Raw genomic sequence first — 10731 nt, forward strand, 5'->3', positions numbered from 1 at the left:
AAATATGAGACACACTTCTTTGGGGATAAAAGGTTTGCAAAGCAGTACAGTCAGGCTCTGCTAGTAAACCTGTACGCTCCAATCTAACAGAGAGATGAGGAGTTTCCTCTGCCAAGTTCCAAAGCCAGGGTGAAGTAGCCCTGCACAGTGTGAGGCTCCCCACACTGGGTGCTCACCCATGATTCCCCTGCAAAGCTCACACAACAGAGCACCCTGCAGCCCTGGACAGCCCTCACTCCACTCACCATTTATAGGCTTCTTATTATCAAATGCAAACTAAAATTGTAGTCATTTATACTTATTGTAACATAGTCTGGGCTTAATTGTGTTTTTTCCCCAGTAAGAAATTCCAGTCTTGGTTAGTCTTTGAGACTAACATGCAGTAAAAGCCCGTGACAGGCACTGGTAGAAATATGGAATTATTTAGCATTTAGTAAAGGAATGGTAAGGAGCTGCCTTCTTTCTTTAGGGCTAATTGAATAGAGATTAATGGCTGTGATTACTTCGCTTGTCTTTAACCCTGATGTCACTAGGGAAGAGTGGCTCAACATTTTCTGTGCCACGTGGCAAACACCAGTTTTGAGGCCTTTTGCATAGATCAGATGGAAAGACAACAGCATAAATTGGTTGCTTGTCTGTGCCCAAGTTGGGCTGCTGAGCACACCCTGAAGCATTAGCAGCTCTTCCCCAATGTCTACAGCTTCTCACTCTCACTCCTGCAGAAACAGCTGTGGTGGGAGGCACTCAGAGAAAGAGGCAGCATTGCAGACCTCTCTCCTCATGCCTGTACAGCAGAAAAGGGGCCAACTGCAGCTCACACTCAAGATTTCAGACAGGTAAAATAGGATGTATAAGAAGAAAAGCAGAGAGAAGAGTGTCATCTGGTGCCATGGAGTGCAGAAGAAAACTTGCTTAAAATTTGTCAGCTGTTTTGTTTTCCTGGTAGTATAAGTCTCAATGATTTTAGGAATAAAATTGACAAGTATTTTCGCACCTTACACTATTCTAGATTTCACTTATCTGTTTCCAACAGTTAAACCCTCCTAAAAAGAGTCCATATGTGGAACACTAGTTTTTGTCATATTGTTAATAACTTGTCAAAACACCAAACTTTTTTTTCAGCTTTTCTTCATCCTTCCTTGTTTTTCCCTTATTTCCTCAATTAAGTTGATCAATATACTAAACCTTCCAATAAACAGGCAGACAAAAAAAACCTATTTATAAACAGCTAGTGAAACCCTCCATAGATGAGAATTTAGGATGTGGTTTCCCATTAGTTTAAACATCATCTAGGCTGTAGTGTTCCTATTATCCCCACTGTAGCCCAGACAACTTTCACTAATACTTTCTTTCAATAACTTTTCCACAGCAGTACAGGAGGCAGATTCAGATGGAGACTAAGTCACTTTACAAGATGCAGCTATACAATTTCCAGTGGCTAAACTGTGGTGGAATAGGGCGAATCATAAAATGGTTTGGGCTGGAAGGAGTATTAAAGATAATCCAGAAATAATAAAGAAATCCCCCTGCCAAGCCTTCCACTAGACCGGGTTGCTTGCAGCCCTATCCAACCCAGCCTTGAACACTTCCAGGGATGGGGCATCCACAGCTTCTCTAGGTAATCTCTTCCAGTTTCCCACCACTTTCACAGTACAGAAGTTCTTTCTAAAGTCCACTATTAGGTTCACTGTGGAACAATATCGTTAGACTATATGTGTAGAGTGAAAAACTGCAGAAAGCTCAATTTTTTTGCCAGCTGTGGGTAGGAGGAGATTTTTCAGCTCTTACAACTTGTAATGTTATACAGGGATATAGTATCACAAGCTACTTCCAAAAAGTAGAAATGGGTGTGTCTATGGTTAATGTTTCAGAAACATCTAATTAAGGTCCAAAGAAAGTTGAGCCATAGCTTCACAAGGTTAACCAGTTGGGTGCTCCAGGGAACAGGAAAAGAAAATAGATACAAGAAACAAGTATTCACTCTGGGGGCAGCTTGGAAGCTGCCTGGTGGAAAAGGACCTGGGGGTGCTGGCAGCTGAACATGAGCCAGCTGTGTCCAGGTGGGCAGGAAAGCCAATGGCACCTGGCCTGGATCAGCAATGGTGTGGCCAGAAGGGCCAGGCAGGGATTGTCCCCTGTACTCTGCAATGGTGAGGCCGCACCTTGAGCGCTGTGCCCAGTGCTGGGCCCCTCACTACAAGAAGGACAAACATCCAGAGAAGGACAACAAAGCTGGTCTGGAGCACAAAATCCTGTGGGGAGTGATTGAGAGTTGGGGGTGTTGAGCCAGGAGAAAAGGAGACTTGGAGGTGAGTGACCTTCTCACTCTCTACAACTCCCCAAAAGTGTAGCAAAGTGGGGGTTGGTCTCTTCTCCCAGGGTATCAGCAGCAGGATAAGAGGACACAGTCAGTCATAAGCTCTGCCAGGGGAGGTTTAAGCTGGACATTAGGAGGAATTTCTTCACAGAAGGATTAGACATTGGAATGGGCTGCCCAGGGAGGTGGTGGAATCACCATCCTTGGAGGTGTTTAAGGAGAGACTGGATGCGGCACTCAGTGCCATGGTCTGGTTGACGTGATGGTATTTGGACACAGGTTGGATTCGATGATCTCAGATCTTTTCCAACCTTATTGACGCTGTGATTCCTCGGGAAACACGTTCTTTAAGTGTGGGAGATGGAGCTGCAGCAGGTCGGTTCCTGCCCTCCCTTTAGAAACTCGCATAAAGCCGCTCAGCGTTTTACACATGAGCTCGAAAGGCAAACCGAGCAAGCAGCACCGTGCCCGAGCGCCGGCCCCGGTCGACCCTCCCATGGCGGCCCCGCCGTGCCCAGCGAAGCGGAAGCGCGCGCCGGCCCCTCAGCGTCCGGCCCGCGCGGACACACGTCAGTGCCCGCCCCTCCGCGCGCCCCGCGAGCCGAGCGCGCTCTCGCGCCAGCTCCGCGAGGCATCTCCGCCCCTAGGCTCGCGCGGCAGGGGGCGTGGCCAGCCTCGTTCCCACCCTGCAGCGTACATATAAAGCTGGCTAGCGGAGAGCGCATCCCCTCTTTCCCCGCGGAGCGCCGGCAATGGCGGCGTACGGTAAGGCAGCGTGGGATGCGGTGTCTGCCGCTGCCGGGGGTGGGGGGGGAATGGCTTCTTCCTTTTGCTTGGACGTTCGGGAGGATCGCTCGCAGTGCCGGTCGCGTAGTGCTTGAGGCTGGAGTCGACAGCCTCAAGTGAAGTGAGTGAGAAGCTCTCACCCTTGGAGGATCGAATAGAGCTATGCGAAAGGCGACCATAATCCAGCTATGGGGTGGCCGCAGCCGCCCGTGCACGGTCCCCTGCTGAGAGCCGCGGAGTTGCGAGGGGGCTTAGAGAGGACTACATATCTCAGCATGCCCCGCGGGAGGCTCCCTGCCGGAAGCCGCGTCCCGAGGCGCGGGGCAGGCTGGGAGCGGTAGGCGGCGGTGACCCGCGTGGCGCCGCCGGGCCCGCGCCATTTTGATCCCCACCCGTGACGGTCGGGGTCGGTGCGGCGGTGCCGCCCGGCCGTGCCCTCAGCTGGGCTGCCCCTAGCACTGCGACAGCCTTCAGGGTTCGTAAAATGCAGGATAAGGCAGAAGCACCTTGTTCATGTGGCAGAGGGTTGGTGCACATGCTTATGTTACCCGTACATCTTTTTTGGAGGGTTCAGCCACTGGCATTGCTCCACAGCAGAAGACTTATAAAAGTATGTGCGAAACTCACATAGCGTCTCAAGGAAAAAAGACTTGTGGTGATGTTCGCAGGGGACCCAGGACAAGAGAAGAGATGAGACTCTTGACTCCATGTTTCAGAAAGCTGATTTTTATTCTATAATATATATTATATTAAAAGAAAACTATACACTAAAACTATACTAGAAGAATAGAAGAAAGGATTTCATCAGAAGACTAACAAAGAAAGGAAAAGGATGATAATAAAATCCTGTGACTGACCAGAGTCCAAGAGAACTAGACTGTGATTGACCATTAATTAAAAAACCTACATAAAACCAATCAAAAATACACCTGTCGCATTCCACAGCAGGAGATAATTATTCGTTTTTTTTTCTTCTGAGGCTTCTCAGGAGAAAGATCCTAGAAAAAGTATTTTTCAGAAAATATATCCATGACAAAGACCCACAACATTTAAGTGATACCTGATGTAAATCATGAGATTGTGTTCTAGCTAATTATATTTTCTTTATATTTTTAAGACAATGGCATTGCTTAATAAAGAGATTTGTTATAAGAGTAAACCACTACCACCCCAAAGTGCTGACAGAAGCCTATTGTGCGCTTAAGATGCCTTTTTGTCCCCTCTCTGAAATGCTAATGTCATTGAACCCATAGTACTTCAAAAAGAACGGGAAATACCACTAAATATATCTACAATTCCAGGCTCTTAACCTGCAAGCAAAGATTAGGATGTGGGTGGATTTACATTGGAAGTTGTCAGGTACATTCATTGTGTGTTTAATTAGCTTGTCTGGCAGTCTGAGTCACACCTTAGATTACTGAACAGTAAATTTTTGGAACTTAAACCATTAATAACCCTTGACTATTGAGTTTATTACACTCAGTAAGCATAAAGTTTATTGCATGCAAGAAGTGGAAACTTAACTTCAGGCTTTCTATAGCTTTAATCTTTTTGTAATAGGGAACAAAATGTGTGATAGGTTATCCTTCATGGCCCAAAGAAATTACTCGGTCTGTATGGTCCAGAGAGATATTTTTAATAAGCACATTCAAGTGATAATGTATTGTCACAAATTTCTTAAGCTGCCTGAGTTGGTGGATTTTGATAATTTCTACATGGTTAAAACAATTCTGTAAACCAACTTAAATCAGTTCTTCAAAGTGATTCAGACCTTTCCTTAAAAGGTCTTTGGACTGAGGTTTAACAGTGGGTATGTGCAGTTATTTCTACAATGCTTTTCATTACGATTTCACGTGGGTGTAACTTTAAGCTCCTTTGTTGCTTAAAACTGCATTTCTTGCTGCTTTTCTCCTGCAAGCTTGTGATTTAGTACTTAACATGCTGCTTCTAGAGATTGTGTTCATGATTGTTGCCTCATAATGTGTGTGACTTACTGGCCTGGTAATACGAGTCTGCTGATTTCAAGTTGTAAGGCTGTCCATGTTTGTTTTTAGGTGTGATGGAGAGGAGATTTTCATTGGTGCCAAGTACATTGTACATTAAGGTAACAGCTCTGGAATTTTTAATGTTGCTCTAGAAATTTATTTTTGTTTTTGACCAAGTCAATAAATACTTGTGTTTCGAAACTTAGTTTCTGTATTTTATGTCTGTGAAAGTATGGGAAGTGCCAGAGAGTTGTCAGTTTTGTATGGCTACTAAGCGAGACAAAAAGAAAAAACTACATTGCATTTTCATAACTGCCATCAAAGTAATAAGTAATTGGATAATTTCTGGGTGTGGTGCTCTTTAAGTGAAAGTCAGTCTGTAGGTCAGTTCTTAGTTGAACTTCTTTTGCTTACAGAATTTTACCTTGTCAGGTATTTCACCTGTTCTAGAAGAGTATTAAATTGTGTTTCATGAAAATGTCAGTTTTTAGTGCTTGGTGATCATGTTTCTGACATAGTAATGTGAGAGATGATGCTGGACCACAGCAAGAGATGTCTTCTACTTTAAAATATAATTTTGCTTATTTTTAATTTTAGCACATCATGGAAGGACCATCACAAGTAGAAGAATATTTGGTACACACAAGTGGATTTTCCTGAAAGCTGTGTATGTTCTAAATGATCACTGGGGATAAATTAACAACAAATGGATTAGAAAAAGAGGCATAGGATTAAATTAGTAATTATGTCATTAGCTTTAAAATTGAGGTATCAGTAATTTTGGGCGTCTTTGACACAGTCTAGAACTGTGTGGGCTGGGGCTTTGGGAATAGATATTTATGTTGGAGGAGCTGGTAAATGTCTGTCCTGAAGTGTTCATACTAAATTTAAAGTTTACCTCAGTGTAGCTTTTAATTGTGAATTTGAGCTTTATTGAGAAATAAGTATGAAATAGTGTTTAGTCAAAGAATGGATGCTTATTAATGTAAATAAGCAAATGCTCCCCTTTTTTGATAAAAATGTCTATTCACTTTTTAAATGTATAGTTGTTATCCTCACTACTTCAAATGAAAGAAAAAACTCCAGGATCTGTATTCATTTAAATTTACTCAAATGCTTTTAACCAGTTGTTACAAAAGTAGAAATTGGTTGTTCTTACTGGCTTATATTATACATGAACTTGTTGTAATTTGGGGTTTTACTTAAATTTCTAGACTGGAGTGAACAGTTTCTAGCATTGACAATGTGGCACGTCCTGAAGAAAGCTTTCCTCGTAACAGGAAATAAAACAGAGGTAAGATTTATTGATTAAACAGCAGACATTGTTTGTTTATGATAGTTTATTCCCTTTTCAGTACATTTGCAGTGAAAGAGTGGAAGATTGTCTTGTGGAATGTATGAGTGGTATTAGAGTTCCTGTCCCCGATACTTGTGGATAATGGTGAATCATGCTAAAACTGCCAAACCTGGTACATTGATGAACAACTTCGTAAGGGTTTGGCTGCTGAGATCAAACCACTTAACCATTTTTCAATCATAAATCATCGAGTTGGTGTTGGTTTAATGCTGTTGCTGTGTACAAGTGAGGTGCCAGCATGCACCAGGCTGTGAATAAGAATGTTGGTGCAGTATTTAAACCCACTTCAGGTCTGTGTTGACACAAGTAAGCATTGTTGCAGAAGTTTGCCTCTTTAAAGAGCAGAGAGGAGGAAATGTTAGACTTCAAGTATTCTGCCTTATAGTGGGTAAATAACAAGCACTAGTAAGGTGTGGTCAGGAAGTGTTAATGGTGTTTGAAAGCTAGTGGTGATGTCTGCACTTCAGTCCTCTTGGGACCGTTAATTTTGGGCTCACTCAGATTGTGAGCATTTAGGAGAAGTCATGTTAATGACAAAGGTGGAATTTGATGGTAAATTGTAGTGAATTCTAAATATAGCTGTTTCAGCTCCAGAGATAAATTACTTCACAAGGACTGGTATAATGTACTTGAAGCAGGCAAAAAGAATGCTCACAAATGCTTACTGTGCTTTAAGAATAATAGCAGTGGTTTCTCCAAGAACTTAATTTCCACCTAACTATCTGAACTTAACATTTTTCAGTGAAATTCACTTTACTGCACACCAGTACTTCTGAACAACAGGTTTTGTTATAGTATGTGAAGTTCAAATGTATGAGTGAAACTTCTTGTGCAGCAGTGCTGCTTATAAGATGCTGTATTGTTTAGACAGTTAGAAAGCAAGTACTTTAGCAAGTAAAAAGGGGAATGACTTCGATGGCTGACCTAGAGAAAAGTTGGAAGTAGCAAACCTTGTTAGTAATGTTAACTAACCAGGGCATTTTATGTCTGCAGAGATGCTTGAATGCTGCATCTGAATAGAAGATAGGAATTCCAGTAAATATTATTTTTGATCCTGATAGGCAAATTACCAGTATCAGATATCCTGATAATCAAGTGTAATTCCCCCTTCCTGTCACAGTTCATACCGAGGTTGAGCAATAGCTGGGCAAGAGGAGCAAAACAAATCTTACTGTGACATGACTACACTTCTGATTGAAGGTTCAGAGAACTTGCAGTGTGCTGATACTAATGCAGCACATGTTTAATAATGCAGTTTTGGCTGTACAAGAGGCTAAATAGATGGCAAGTTGTATTTTGAGTGATGAAAGAAAACTTCTCTGAACTATCAAATGTCTTTTTTACAGGAAAACCCTGTTTTATAGAAAACAAGTAGGAACAAGTCCTTTTGGCTTATTCAGGTATGTAACTGAAAATCTTCTAAAAAGAGAATCTTTCCGGTTCTAAGTCTAAAGTAACTGTGTTTACAGTTCAGATCTTTTTGCATTGTGATGCATAATTGATCAATTGATATAGTAAGTCATAGTTGGCATTTACAAAACACTTGTTCCCCAAGCACAGTGGGAGCTGATAGCTGTGTTGACCCTTGGTTAGCTTTCAAACCTACGTGAAAAGTTTTAAACAAATGTACATTATTACCGAAATACAACAAAATGTTAGAGATTGTAATACAAAAGCTAAACAATCAGAAACCTTATAGAATATTTCCTACTAGATTTTTTGTTTATGTACTGATTTTGTCTCATCTGTGATGATCCTATCCCGAACCTGAATTCCTGTTGAAAAACTTTATACGGATCCGGAATCTGAGACGAGACCAAAATACTTTATTTAAACTTTCTGAGAAGTATTAGTCTTTGTGGGTTTAGGTTTTTTGTTGTTTTGTTTTTGTTTCTTCAGAATTAACAACATCTTAATACAAACTGTTGTGTGCTTACTTGCAAATTGAAATTTCTACCTTGGATGAACCATTTTACTTAAATCTTGTTCTCCTTTTCCAGTGATGAATTGGAGCACTTTGTTAGAACTGCCTGACAAATGTGGATCATGTAACCAGAAGGAAGTGTAACACCTGAAGAGATATTGTGGCTTGGAATGAGATGCCATGCTTTTAAAATCCTGCTAAAACAGCTGCCATTTTGTTCAGTAGATACTGTCTCTGCATATTTAAAAGACCGTCTTTCCAAAATACTGAGCTGTCTTCTGTAGGAAGTGTAGTAGTAATATTAGGGAAAGGAGTTCATGGAAAACCCCTTGATTTTTTTACCCTTTTTAAAATACCAAATGGGTACACAGTCTTGCAGATACTAGAGATCTGTGATAACTTGGGAGTGGAGCTCACAGGCATGCCCTGTAAAGACAGGGTGAAAGCAAAGAAAAAGGCAATGTCTACAGCTTGCATCACTGTATCTAGTGAGGGAGTGAGGAGTTGAGGTTTTATGGACTGCCCTTTCAGCAGGAGAAGACTACAACCACAACATTGGAACTGCCTTTTGAGGAATATACTGGCAACAGTACCGCTTGCTCTCTGGGGGAAGGAGATTGGTAGTGGGAGAAGAGAGATACATACATTGGAACTTGGGCTTTTGTCTTGGTTTGAAAAGACAGGTGTCTGCTAAGGAAGGGAGGAGCCTCCCTTGAAATGGAAGTTAAGGGGTTTTCAGGCAAAGTTACGGGAGTAGGAATCAGAGTTCTTTATTAGGAAAAATTAAAAATGTAAATGCAGTAATACAGACCAACACTGAACGAGTCAGAATAAAACCTGACAACCTTGTTGGTCAGGGTGTTGGTAGCAGTCTGATTAAATGGTGGCTGCAGTGCTCCTGGAGTAGCAAGTGTGGTTCTGTTGGAGCAGTGATCCTGTAGAAGGCTACAGTTTTCCTCCGAAGGTCCAGTGGTGGTGTAGATGGGCATGGTCTTCCTCTGGGAATCCAGTGGGGAAGAAAGCTGCTCCTCTGGGAATCCAGTGGGAGGCGGCCGACTGTGGTGTTCCAAATCTCAGATTATATCCAGGTAGGAATGATTGGCTCCTCCCTCTGGGTGGAGCATCTCACAATGGGATGATGTAATTTTATCAGTCATGCAGTGAGACCCAAAGGCCCATTAACAGATTATGTCTTCCTGGAGGAAGGATTGGTTGTGGAAGAGATAAAAAAAACTGCCCAGTTAACAGAACATAACTGTCCCAGCGACAACTCATGGTGCACATGAGGTGAAATTGGCCTTGAAGCATGACTTTCAAGCCTTATTGTCAGGAATTCTTTATAATAGCAGAAAAATGACAATAGCATAATTAAAAATTCATAGACCTATTACTGGATCATTTTGAAATTGTCCAAAATATATAAACCCTATAGCTCATGGGGTTTACCTGTTCATCAGTGACAAATTCCATGTAAAATCCATTTTCTGTCAAAGTAGTATGAAGTATAAACACTACCAGGAACAGCATATAAAGCATTGGAAATGTCAAAACTAAGTATCCATCATGCTACTGAAGTGGATGCTAAGGATCTGACTGAACTCCAGGAGTACATTGGTTCACTGAGCATCTCCTATGGTTTGCTTATTAAGCACCAACCAGCTACTTTGCTAAAGGCTGCTCCTTTTGAGCAAGGAATAGTAAATCAGTCTATTGAATATCAAAATCTGCAGAAATAAACTAGAAAACAGCTTTCTCTTCATTGCTTTCAATATTGTTTCTGTTAAGAAATGTTACTGAGAATGGTGCGTTTTTTCATGTGCCATGCTTTGTACATGCTTTTGAATAAAGATGAGGATGTTAAAGTCATGGCTGTTGGATGTCAGCTGTGGATCACACCATGGTGTTCCTTGACTGCTTGTACTTCTCAAGAGCTATGGAGGCAGTGTGGCCTTGTGCTGACTGGTGCAGCATGTACTGGGCACACAAAGCTTCGGGTTGTGCTTGAGTGACTCCAGGACACAAACTACTGACTGCATACTCAAGAAGTCAGAAGGTAAGATTAGTGTCAATCTTCTGCCCACTGCAGATCTACAAAAAGTGGGTGCTGTTAACAGCCATCTAGTAGAGCTGCTTGACTGGTAAGTCTAGAAGTTGTCAGTCCTAGCTAGTCTCTTCTCAATGTTAAAATGTCAAAGAGCAGAGAGATGGTTGATAGCGTAGCAATATTTGCTAAGTACTTTGTTAGGTATTCAAAGGCATAGATGACTTCTTTAAAGGATCGGAACAGTGGCATGTGTTTTTGAGAATAAAGGTGTCTTTATCCGTTAGGCTGATGCTAATATAGAATGCTAACCTTTAAAGA

The 10731-nt window shown here is 41.9% G+C and overlaps 1 long non-coding RNA gene and 1 other non-coding gene across 2 annotated transcripts; both read left to right on the forward strand.

Moving 5' to 3' along the window:
* The first annotated feature begins 2976 nt into the window (after positions 1–2976).
* Positions 2977–10231, forward strand: LOC136554093 (uncharacterized). The gene is made up of 6 exons (XR_010783279.1): positions 2977–3082; positions 5158–5207; positions 5686–5755; positions 6303–6382; positions 7792–7845; positions 8446–10231. It is a non-coding gene; the product is annotated as an uncharacterized lncRNA (long non-coding RNA).
* LOC136555304 (small nucleolar RNA SNORD50) lies at positions 8188–8257 on the forward strand. Its single transcript, XR_010783461.1, has one exon. It is a non-coding gene; the product is annotated as a small nucleolar RNA SNORD50 (small nucleolar RNA).
* Positions 10232–10731: the final 500 nt, after the last annotated feature.

This window comes from Molothrus aeneus, chromosome 3 (assembly GCF_037042795.1).
Source record: "Molothrus aeneus isolate 106 chromosome 3, BPBGC_Maene_1.0, whole genome shotgun sequence".
Classification (NCBI taxonomy): domain Eukaryota; kingdom Metazoa; phylum Chordata; class Aves; order Passeriformes; family Icteridae; genus Molothrus; species Molothrus aeneus.